This window comes from Heterocephalus glaber, unplaced genomic scaffold, assembly GCF_053883595.1.
Source record: "Heterocephalus glaber isolate CG9 unplaced genomic scaffold, H.glaber_assembly_v1.0 deba00001564, whole genome shotgun sequence".
NCBI lineage: Eukaryota > Metazoa > Chordata > Mammalia > Rodentia > Bathyergidae > Heterocephalus > Heterocephalus glaber.
This window is the reverse complement of record NW_028258351.1, coordinates 747,419-760,081: the sequence shown is the minus strand read 5'-3', so window position 1 is coordinate 760,081 and position 12,663 is coordinate 747,419. Positions and strand designations below refer to the sequence as shown.

General features: G+C 36.1%; 1 protein-coding gene and 1 long non-coding RNA gene across 8 annotated transcripts in view; one reads left to right on the top strand and one right to left on the bottom strand.

The window, feature by feature from the left end:
- The first annotated feature begins 4,962 nt into the window (after window positions 1-4,962).
- Window positions 4,963-12,663, top strand: part of LOC110346842 (uncharacterized) — a 35,038-nt gene continuing 27,337 nt past the window's right edge. The window contains exon 1 of the long non-coding RNA XR_002391104.2: window positions 4,963-5,072. This is a non-coding gene — a long non-coding RNA (uncharacterized LOC110346842). The remainder of the gene's footprint in view (window positions 5,073-12,663) is intronic.
- The window catches only part of Rad51c (RAD51 paralog C), a 39,244-nt gene continuing 31,649 nt past the window's right edge, over window positions 5,069-12,663 (bottom strand). For 4 of the 7 annotated variants that reach the window (XR_002391099.2, XM_021248705.2, XM_021248708.2 and 1 more), the window contains one exon: window positions 7,112-11,166. The gene's annotated coding sequence lies outside the window, so the exon portion shown is untranslated. Of the gene's footprint in view, window positions 5,956-7,111; window positions 11,167-12,663 lie in introns of those variants that run through there. The other 3 variants (XR_002391100.2, XM_021248706.2, XM_021248709.2) reach the window with 1 other exon arrangement.

The following is a 12,663-nucleotide window of genomic DNA, read 5'->3' as shown; positions in this document are numbered from 1 at the left end:
GCTGTGTTGTTATACAGCTGTTTAGATGATAGTATCATTACTGCATACTGCCATGTCCATGGCAACATATAATTCAGCAAAAACATAGTGATTCTCTACTTTGAAAAACATGTTCTTGCATATTATCTACCCCATCCTCTCCAGTTATTGTTTCTGGATGGGTTTCAGTTAGATTTAGGGTCTGAAATAGCATTTCCAGTCAGTTATTATTTTTTCCAGTCAGTTATTAATGGCAGAAGAGGGAGACTCCTCACCAACTGTTTTCTACATAATACTGTATTCTAAATCCCTGACCTGATACTGTTATTTTAAGATTAAATGGGTTGAGCTCGCTAATGTACATCATAGTATCATGTAAAATAGTTCCATGTTCTCTCTTCACTTAAGATTAAATAATACATGATAAAAAGTATATAGTGGGTAATGCATTTCTCTGTAACTTTTTTTTCCTCAGAGGTAAATGGAAAGACCCAATAAGTCTGTTTCCAGACAAGCTAAATGTATTTATGTGTTTTGTTTAAAACACCACCAGTGTAAAGCAATTTCTCTATGAGATGCCAAGAAAGCCTTTAAACTCATTTGCCTTTGTTTTCAATACACCTGCTTGTTTCCATTTCATGTCTAGAAAGACTGACAAAACTTTTTAGGCTGCAAACCTAAATGTCCACAGTTTTACATTCCAACAACTGTTAATATCCCAGAATTTGACATGATGACATTTTGTTCAAGAGTACATAGCTGTCAGCTGCAACAATTCATATCAAGCTACACCTTCCTATTTCATAATGTAGTTGCCTCCCTCACCTAGGTGACATTTATTTGTGACATTAATTTATGACTCAACCCACATATCAAAGGGAAGTGATCTATGTTGGTAAAACATTACTTCTAAGAGTAAAAGAAAAAGCCCACATCTCTATATTGCTATAAGTGAGAGGCGTGTTTGCTGATATTAATAAAGATATTCTTTCACAAAGATCAATATAGATTCTAATGCATCCATTTGACAAAGTAGCTTTGCCAGAAGGTTGCTGACAGAAACTCAGAGCAGCTATGTAGGATGATTTTGCCATTGTCAAGTCTTTTTACGTGAACAAAATTAAACCTCTCCTCCTTCAAAAAAAAGTCTTTTTAGTCATTATTTTTCAACACTTTGCTTTCCTTTTCATTTCCTCTCCTCTTATACCTTAGTCTCTTAACTTACTATTTTAAAAAATCAAGTTATGAAAAGCATAGTGTGTATCAGTGATATTTAACATTATTGAGATTTTTTGAGATCATTTTCTTATAAAAGTTATTGTCTTTTTAACCCTTAGCTCTTTGAAGGAAATGCACCATGTCCTTTCATGGATATTCATGGCAGTATTTACAATGTTAAAAATAATTGTTGTGTTTGGCAGTTTCTTGGATGACCTAGCAATTCCTTTCCCAGATACTTACCCATAAGAAAAAACATGTCCAACATGTAAACCCAAGCACAAAATTACTTGTATACAAACGTTTAGTTTTCTTCTTTTGTTGTTTAGCAGGACTGGGGATTAAACCCAGGGCTTTCCCACCGAGCTACATCCCCAGTCCTTTTTATCTTTTATTTTGTGACAGGGTCTGGCTGAGTTGCTGTTCCCTATCAAAGCCCTGAGACCTACTGCATTTCGTTTGTAGTCTTGCTCCTACCGAATGTGTCCACTGTGATTCTAGCTTTGGCCAGTGACCTCAGCACAAGCTCTAGAAATATCATCTTCCTATATTTATCCTATATTTAGGTATAGTAGCAGCTTCCAGCTTCCTAAACTTTTAAAAATCCAATAACCCTTCTTTTGTAGCTCTTCCACCACTTCTGTAACCATCACTTCTGTACTTTCTTAATCAGATCCTGACAGACATGGTAACAGTATCTTAAGGAACTACAAAGTAGCCAGATGTGGTGACGCACACCTGTAATCCTAGCACTCGGGAAGCTGAGGCAGGAGAATTACCACAAATTCGAGGCCAGCCTGGAATACATAGCGAGACCTTGTCTAAAAAAATAAATAAATAAATAAATAAATAAAATATAAAGTAGATTATATACAACTATAAATGGGTTAAAGTGAAGTTAAAGTATGTTTCAGTCGATAAAGGTGCTCCTGGGACACTGAGTTTACTTGAAGGAAAGTTAGTGGTAAATTATTTCTAAAATAAAGATAGGTTGCCAGGGTTTGGGGTAGGGGGAGGATAGGCAGAGCACAGGAAATTTTTAGGGCAGTAAAAACTATTTGGTATTACTCAAATGGTGGCTAAATGTCAGTATACCCATAAAATGTTCAAGAGTGAACCCTAATATAAATCAGGGGCTTTGGTTAATAATAATGTACCAGGGCCAGGGATTTGGTTCAGTGGTGCCCAAGCCTGCCTCGCAAGTGCAAGGTCCTGAGTTCGATCTCTGGTACCAAAAATATATATATATTTTTTCCTCTTTTTGGCCAGGCGTGGTGGTGCACACCTGTAATCCCAGCACTTTGGGAGGCTAAGGCAGATGGATCATAAGTTTGAGACCAGACTGGATAATTTAGCAAGGCCCTATCTCAAAATGAAAAATAAAAATAAAAGGCCCTGGGTTCAATTCCCAATACAATTTTTTAAAAGTATTTTAAAATTCATATTTCAAAAACTGATTCCTGTAATCCCAGCACTTGGGAGGCTAAGGCAGAAGGATTGCTGCGAGTTCGTCAGCCTAGTCTACATAGTGAGTTCAAGGGCAGTCTGAACTGCATAGCAAGACCTTGTCTCAAAAAACAACAAAATCAAAACAAAACAAAAAACTGAATCAGGGGGCTGGTGGTATAAATCAGTGATAAAGCACTTGGTCTAGCATGCACAACCCCCTGGGTTTAATACCTAGTGCCACTAAAAAAAAAAAAGGAAAAAGAAAAGAAATTGAATTAAAGGGTAATTAATATATAAACTTTTTAAATATTAATATAATTATGTTGTCAAACTGACCAGTAGGGAACAGATTACCTGAGAACTGAATAAACTGAGCACACAGAAATGTTTTCAAATAAGAACTTCCTCTTCTACTTCCTAGATCAACAATATAGTTTTAAATCATCCTATTTGCTGCCAAAACATTACTGCTATAATAATTTTTTATTCTTTTGTATTACTGGCTAATAGTAATACATTACTGACCATACTGCAGCAACAGTCCAAAGCTGTCAAAATTAAAATTCACTTCAAAAGTAATAACAGGCCAACATGCACTATTAAGTCTCCAAAATGGTTTCTGATCTTTTTTCTTCATGTTTTAACCATTAATAACAATCTTTTTTCCTATCAGAGTTCTCTGAACAACCAAAATTATTTTTGGACTTATGACATCCTTACAAAAGAGGATTAGGGCAGGGGTTGAAGGAATTTGATGATGGTACTATAAATGGCTAACATGTGGCACATTCCTTCTATAATGACTTTTCTAGAGTGAACTGACGTTACTAAAAAAATCCACGTCAACATTTTGCTACTAGTCTTCACTTTAAAAAAACCAGAAAGTGCTTCATATGGTGGTAAAATTTTTACCTTTATTATAGTCTAATTTTTAATTATCTTTATATATTTGCTTGGGATAAATATATGTAAAAATTCAGAATAATACAGATCATGCCCTTATTCTAGTCAGCAGATGCCCATTTCTAACTTGGAGCATTCATCAAAAACAGCCAGGTAGGGCCGGGGATTTAGCTCAGTGGTTTCGTCACCTGCTGCAGAAGCTCAAGGACTGGTTCGATCCCCAGTACCAACAAAACAAAACAAAACAAAAACAAACAAAAAACCCCAGCAAGGTAACTGGGTCTGGTGGTACAAGCCTGTAATCCCAGCACTCTGGGAGGCTGAGACAGGAAGATCAAAAGTTCAAACCAGGGCTGGGGATTTAGCTCAGTGGTTTCAACACCTGCCTCGCAAGTACAAGGACCAGAGTTCAATCCCTGGTACAAAAAAAAAAAAAGTTCAAGTCTAGCCTAGACAACTTAGTAAAACCTTAACTCAAAAAGCAAACAGTCAGACAAACAAATAAACAGGCTGCTTTTTCAATAAATAAAAAGGAGCCAGGCGTGGTGGCACATGCCTGTAATACTAGCACTTGGCCGGCTGAGGCAAAAGGATCACCTCAAGTTCAAGGCCAGCCTAGGCTATGTAGTAAGTTCAATAAGTAAGTTGATAGCTGGACATTTAGCTCAGTGGTTCTGGCGCCTGCCTCAAAAGCGCAAGGTCCCGAGTTCAATCCCCGGTACCAAAACAAAACAAAAAACCACACAAAAGTAAGTTCAATGATAGCCTGAACTACAAAGCAAGATCCTGTCTCAAAAAACCATTAAAATGGGCCTGGGATGGGGCCGGGGATTTAGCTCAGTGGTTCTGTTGCCTGCCTCACAAGCACAAGATCCCAAGTTTGATCCCTGGTACCAAAAAAAAAAAAAAAAAAAAAAAAAAAAATGGGCCTGGGATTTAACTAGTGGTTCGGCCACCTGCCTCAAAAGCGAAAGGTCCAGAGTTCAATCCCCAGTTCCAAAACAAAACGTAAAAAATACAAAAAAACCATTAAAAAATTTTTAATAAATAAATAAAAAGGATATATAGGTGCCTGCCTTGCAAGTGCAAGGACCCAAGTTTGATCCCCGGTACCAAAAAAAAAAAAAAAAAAGGACATAAATATAAAATATAAAAACTCTTCATAAAGGTATTTTGCATACTTAGATAGTACTGAATACTTTATTATTAGTTGAGCTGATGGAACTGAGCCACAGTGACATTTGTGACTAGAAGGGAAGATGGAAATGATTCCATTAACCTAGAGTGCTGTAACATATGGTAATCATAGGTGGTAGAATAGCTGTGTTGGACAAGGGTAGAAATAAGCCATGTGGCACAGACATTATCAATTACCACACATGGTAACCATGCTGACACAATGCATCTTTTCCAGGAAGGAAAAGATCTGGGCATATGAAATGGTTTGCTGCCTTATGAAAGAGTGATCTGTAAATGACTTATCTGGCACCGATATAGCACATGATTTCCAGCAATTCTGCAAGGTGAGGATTAAGATTTGATGAATTTTTATATACTTAAATAATATATGTGATTATTTGCACAAAGGCAGAAAATCAAAATATTTATACAAATTAAATGTTGGCCCTTCATACATAAAATTATTTTTCAAATATCCTTTAATTTATCTCATAAAATTCTTAAATTTTGTATATCTGAAAATATACACCAATAATTTCATGACTATTTTTTTTGAGACAGACTCTTGCTATGCAGCTCAGGCTGAACTCAAACTCACTATGTAGGCCAAGCAGATATTGAATTTGAAATCTTCTTCCCTCAACCTCCCCAGTGCTGGGATTAAAAGGCATGTGCCACCATGCTCAGATCATTTCATGACTCAGGTATAAAGCCTATGGGCCAATGTTCAAGATTAGACTAGGAAGATAAAATTATAATTATTTTTTTCAGGTATTGGAAAAAATACTGAATTGGAAAGAAACATGATAAAAACTACTTTTTTTTTTTTTTAAGATAAAGTCTGACCTTGAACTTACTATATAACCTAGGCTGGCTGTGAACTCTCAGTGATCCTCTTGCCTCAGCCTCCAGAATGCAAGGATTACACGCATGTGCTACCAGGCCTGGCTAAAAACCATGTTTTAAGAAAATTTAATATCCAAATATTCTTTCAGGTGAGTGCAGGATGGATTGAAGAAGAGATTAAAGGGTAGAATCAGTTGGACAGTGGGAGCCAATGAGAGTACAAAAAAGAATGGTCTCAGTGGGATAAAGGTGTACAGAAGAAGCAAAAAGGACATGAGACAAGGTCTGAGATTCAAAGAAGGTACCTGAAGGGCCCGCGATTTAGCTCAATGGCATCAAGCCTGCCTTGTAAGCACAAGGTCCAGAGTTCAATCCCCAGTACTGGAAAAAAAACAAAAACAAAGAAGGTACCTGAAGATACAGTTTGGTTAAGATCTGGCAATGCACTCAGAGAAGCTCTCTAATGGCTGTGCCAGTTATGCACTATTGCAAAACAAACTACCCCCAAATTTAGTGGCTAAAACAAAAGACATTTTACTACTTTTCACAGCTCTATAAGTTGACTGAGCTCAAACAGGTGGTGCTCACTTGCAGCCATCAGGAGGTTGCCCTTAGACAGCAGTTGGGGATAGAATACCTACAAGTTCAACTGGGCTGGATGTCCAAGATCACTTACATTACACATTTTTCATTTCTATTGAAAAAAAAGAGTAGAAAAAGACTACTATGTGAATATTTCTCAAGATACTAATTTCACTGTGTTGCTAAATTAGCAGTTGATGTTAGCTGTTGACAGCTAGGGCTGTCAACTGAAATGCTTGCACATAATAACTCCAACATGATGGCCTTAGGATAGGCAGACTTCTTACATGGTAGCTTAGGACTTCAAAACTGAGCATTCCACCTGGGCGTGGTGGCGCGCACCTGTGATCCCAGCACCTGGGAGGTTGAGGTAGGAGGACTGTCATGAGTTCGAGGCCAACCTGGGCTACATAGTGAGTTCAAGGCCAGTCTGAATTACATGGCAAGACCCTGTCTCAAAAAAATAAAACAGGACTGGGGATTTAGCTCAGTGGTTCCAGCACCTGCCTTGCAGGCACAAGTTCCTGAGTTTGATCCTGGTACCAAAAAAACCCCCCAAAAAACAAAAGAAATAAAACAAAAAAAGTGGGTGTTCCAGTGATTGTTTGACTTAATTTCCTAAGTTAGTATCATTATTTTTATGGCACTGTATTGGTCAAAGAAGTAAAATAGGCCCCTTTTAGACTCAAGAGAAAAGCACATAACACACCCCATGTCCCGAGGGGAGAAGTGTCAAAGAATTTGTTTTAAACTACTATAACAATGTTTAGCTTCATGAATTTATGACAAAGTTCAGGAACTTGAATTTGAAGCTTCAGAGATATGTATTAAAATTTTAATTACATGGACGGATATTAACTAGTGCTAACAAGTCTATAAGAATCCAGTATATAAAAACCACAAGGGCAACATAAGAATTTACAGTGAGCGCTATTAATTCCAGTGAGACCAGACATTTGCACTGATCTGACTTTAATTGGGAGATATAATTACCAACAGGTTGGTAATTAATACACATGCAATCAGAAAAAAGTTCATTACAACTCAAATACTTAATGACATCAAGTTGAGATAATCTAATGCAACTAATAATATGTAAAAAAAATCATACTATGAGATGTCATTCTTAAGGAAAGTATCAAACTGGCAAAAAAAACCAAACCCCAAATAACATGTGATCAGGAGTGTTGAAAAACAGCCACTCTAAAACACCACAGGTGTAAACTAGTAATATTCCTAGAGGATAGTTTGGCAAAATCTATCACACTGTTAAATATATATACATTCATATCAATTCTTTGTATCTTCATTAAGAGCTGAATTAGCCTAAATATCTATCAATAAATGATTAAGCAACAGCACATTCATTCAATGGAATGCTACACATCAATTTTTTAACATGAGAAATTTCTACATTGACACAAAAACAAGGTTCTGTGTGTGTATTATTTAAGAAGATGGTGTTGGATAAAAAATATATTTTAGGTACATGGAATAGCTCTATAAGATCATATAGGAAACTGATAATGACTGTTGCCTCCTAAAAAGGAACTGAATGACTAAGGGATGGGAGGTAAATAACTGTCATTGACTTTTAAAATCTAGTGCTTTTGGGCCAGGGATTTAGCCCAGTGGTTCCGGCGCCTGCTTTGCAAGCGGCAAGGTCCCAAGTTCGATCCCCGGTACCAAAAAAAAAATCCTGTACAAATATCCCTTAATTTTAAAAAACCCAGGTATGGTGGCATACCAGTAGCACTCAGAGGCAGAGGAAGGGGGATTCCAAGTTTGAATTCCACCTGAGAAATTTAGTGATTTACTGAGACCCTGCCTCAAAAAATAAGGGCTGGGGATACAGCTCAGAATGGAACGCTTGAATTCAATCCCAAGTACTACAAAATAAATATGTAAATAAATAAACATTAACAAATTAAAAAAGAAAAGAAAGGGATGAGGATTTAGCTCAGTGGTTCCACCGCGTGCCTCACAAGCGCAAGGACCCGAGTTCGATCCCTGTACCAAAAAAAAGGAAGAAAGAAAGAAATGCACCAGGAAAAACAATAAGGCTTAATAAGGTAAATCCTAAACTGGATAGTGCTAATCCATTCTAATTCAAACTTCAGTACTCCTTATATGATTTTCTAGAGGGAAAAATCACACATTTCTTTTTTCTTCAACAAACCTTGTTAAAATTTTGACTCACCAAATAAAAAGACAATATTATCTCCAAAAAAAAAAACAGAAAAAGAAATTGGGGAGGTAGTACCAGGGCTTAGACCCAGGATCATTGCATGGAGCTACATCTCCAGCCCTTTTTATTTTTTATTTGAGACTAGGACTCAGTTGCTAAGTTGCCCAGGCTGGACTCAAACTTTTTGATCCTCCTGCCTCAACCTCCCTGAGAACGAGGATTACAGGTGTACACAACCATGCCTGGCTAACTTTTTTGTTAAACAACACACCGGTAATGGTTATATAATCAATTGTGGTTTTTTTTCTTCCTTTGAGCCTTGATTTATATGAACTCTTGATGTAAATTTTTTTTACATTTGCCTTGTCTTTTACCTTGTAGCTTTGTATTTTGAAAGTAGGTGGAACATAATTTCCATGAGTTCTCAAGCCCTTCTGAGTGAACCCAACTTTGATATCCTCATAAAATAAGCTACAGCCGGGGATTTAGCTCAGTGGTTCCGCCATCTGCCTCGAAAGCACAAGGTCCTGAGTTCAAACCCCGATACCAAAAAAAAATTTTTAAATAAGCTACATATAAAATCACAACCTGAGTAATAATGTCTTTAATTTTAAAACTCACATCTTATTATACATAATGAAAGTCAGATAGCTGAAACATAGAAAGGGCTATGTTAATGGTGAACTAAAATGGAAAACAAGCAAGGGAATATACTTCGGTCAAAAATACATGAAATCTTGTCAACATGTTTTATGCCAAAATCAGTTCTGAGGGAGCAAAATGTTCTGTAAATTTTAACAGTAACAGTAAATTTAGGCACTGATGTTAACTAAAAATACATATTATGAGCAGCCAGCCTCTCTTCAGCAACTCAATGTTTTTTTTTAAAGCAATAGAACATTTCAACATTGTGTCTCAAAACTGAAATACAATGTATCAAAATGGGAACCTTAGCATTATTGATCTTGAAAATAAAAATGTATAAATGTCATACTTTTCACTATTTCCAGTACTGATCATTTTAAGTGAATATTTAATAATGTTTGCAAAAGCAAAACACACCAATGAACTTGTTCTTTTACATTTACTTTGTAGAGCTGGGGAGAGAACCCAGGGCTTTTGCACACTTGAGGCAAGCATAGAGCAATAAATTTAAGCAATCTTGTTTTAAAAACAAGAAAATTACATGAGAAAATAAAGGTGCCAAAACTAATGTGACTTGTTAACGTCTCAACTAGAATACAGGTCTTCTAACTCTAGTCCTGACATTATTTTACCACATTAAACTCTAATTTTATCACTAATTGTAAACATTTCAGTAAGAATATTACTAACAAGAGAAATAACTTTAGAGCTGGGCATGGTGGCAAAAGTCTGTAATCCCAACTACTCAGAAGGCTGAGGCAAGAGGACTACAAGTGTGAGGCCAACCTTAGCAACTGCAGGAGACCCTATCTCAAAGGAAAATACACAGGGATGGGGATGTAGCTTTGCTCTCCAGCACTTACCTATAAGTCCCTGGGTTCAATTCTCAGTACTGAGAAAAAGGGGGGAAGGAGCTAGGTATGGTCATTCGCACCTTTAATCCTAGCACTCAGGAGACTGAGGCAGGAGAACCATGAGTTTGAAGGCAACCTGGTGCTACATAGTGAGACTCTGTCTCAAAAAACAAATAACAAAAACAAATAACACTTTAGAAATAACCCAGATGTCTACCCACAGATGAATGGATAAATGAAATGTAGTATAAACATAAAATGGAATATTATTTAGCCTGTAAAAGGAATGGATTTGTTATACATGACACAATGTGGAAGAACTTTAGAAATATGCCAATCAGGGCTCGCTTTGGAAGCACATATACTACAAATATGCCAAGTGAAATGATCCAGACACAAAAGAAAAAATATTGTATGCTTCCACTTATATGAATTACAATAGGCAAATTCATAAAAATAGGAAGTAGATGAGAAATTATTAAGAGCCGAGGGGAAAAGACAATGGGGAGTTAATGTTTAACATGTATAGTTTCTATTTGGGGTGATGAAAAGTTTTAGAAAGACTGGTAATGGATTAGGGCCTGGTGGCCATACACCTGTAATCCCAGTACTCAGGGAGGCTGAGGCAGCCTGGGCAACCTGAAAACTTAGGGAGACCCTCACTGAAAAAAACAGTGGTAATGGTTGCATTATATTCTGAATAAAATAAACATTAACTTCATTGTACACTTACAAATGGTTTAAATGGCAAATTTTGTTATAACTATTTTGCCAAAATAAAAATGTAAAAATAAAACCCCAGAGTATTATAGATTTCAAAAAGTGCTCTGAAATACCATCCTATGCATGACCAAATAGAAATATTTTTATCTGATGACTTGAAAACAGAATTTACCCTAAATCTTATTTGAAATATATTCATTCAATAAGCAATAGTTTTAGGCATTAGATACACAGGTGGGTAGAAAGAAGGAAGAAAGAAAAGGAGACAGGCCAGCCTATCACATCTATCTTACAGAGGTGCTAGAAGGACCAAATAAAATGATGTAAAAATGTCTTAAAAATAATAAAGCACTATAGGCTTAAATATGTTTATGTACCTCCAAAATTAAAGCCATAAGTCATAATACTCTGAAAAACTTCAAGAAAAGATTTGTAAAAACCAAAAAAAGAAGTAGCAAAAAGAAAAAATATATATACAATATCAACTTTTGAGAAAGTATAAATTTATGATCAGTTAAAGATACTGGTAGCATGATCTCTAAGGTTTCCTCTAGCAAGAGAGTTCTATAATAAATGCATTTGAAATGTGAAGTTCTCATCCTAAAAATAAAACAAAACCATGATTAGGTTGTGTGAGCTTTTAATTCTATACTTTATTGTACTTTATACTTTTAATAATTTCCAAAGAAACAAAGATTTTCCAAAAGCATGAAAGGGTTTCTCAAACCAGAGCAAAATTTAAATTTCTAGTATTTGTTTTCCCACTACAAATAATTTTTTGCACAGATTATATTAATGGCCTGTGTTGTATTAACTGTGGCCAAGACATGGTAAAACACAGAAGTGACAAAATCACTGGAAATGTTTTCCATGTATGTGTGCAAATATATTTCTGCTAATCAGTTTTTCCATCACTGTAACAAACACCTGAGATAATCAACCTGTAATGGGAAAAGAATTCTTCTGGCTCACAATCTTGGAGGTTCTAGTTCATAATCAGGGGGACCTACTGCTTCTAGGCCTCTGGATGAGGGTACCAGATGGCAATGGCAGGAACATATCTCAGAAAAGGACGAAGGACCCATGATTCCCCTTTGGGGCCTGCCTGGACTGCCCTAAACATTTTTCTAATAGGCTCTACTTCTTACAAAGTTTCCACCACATCCCATAGTGCCTCCCTGAGAAGCAAGACTTTACCCACATGGACTTCTGGGAACACTTAACTTCCAAACTCTAGCAATATTTATGCATGTATACAAATCATCAGAAAGAGCAATCATAGCAGTGGCATAAAATGGAGTAAAGGTAATACATATCTTTTAAATTGACCACACTGTCTAACAACAAGATGAAAGCTGGATGCAGTTACTGATCTGCTAGGAAGTAAGACTTTTAATCAATTTATTAGTCTAGCATTAAGTGGCAAGCTTATATAAACTGGGGGTGATAGGTATACTATCACATCATGAGTTAAAATGAACATAAAATACTAGGGGAAAAAACTTTATATTTATATACATTTTATAGCTAAGAAATAATAATCTTTGAAGCTAGGCATGATGGCACATCCCTGAAATCCCAGCACTCTGGAGGCTGAGGCAGAAGGACTGCCATGAATTCAAGGCCAGCCCGGGATACATAGGGGGTTCAAGGCCAGCCTGGACTATATAGCAAGACCCTGACTCAAAAAACAAACAAATAAACAAGAACTCTAATACAAATCATAATTCAGTTTCTTTGAAATGGAATTTAAATGCTTATTAACACTAAAAATATAGTAACTAAAGCTCCAGAAATACTCAAATTCTTAAAAGCAGGTTAGAGAATGACATAGATTTTTTAAAAATTGTATATACATATAAAAATGTATTTTTTAAGTTCCTTATTGTGGATATGGAGTAAATTGTGTTCCCCTGATACTCATTATGTTGAATCTCTTACCCCATATGCAAGTACATTTTGAGATAGAAAATTTTAGGACATACTTAATGTTAATGAATTCATAGGAATGGGATCCTGATTGGATAGGACTTCTGGTGGCCTCCATGGATATTTACTGAAGAAAAACTGACCTCTGGTAAGACAGGAAGAAAACTC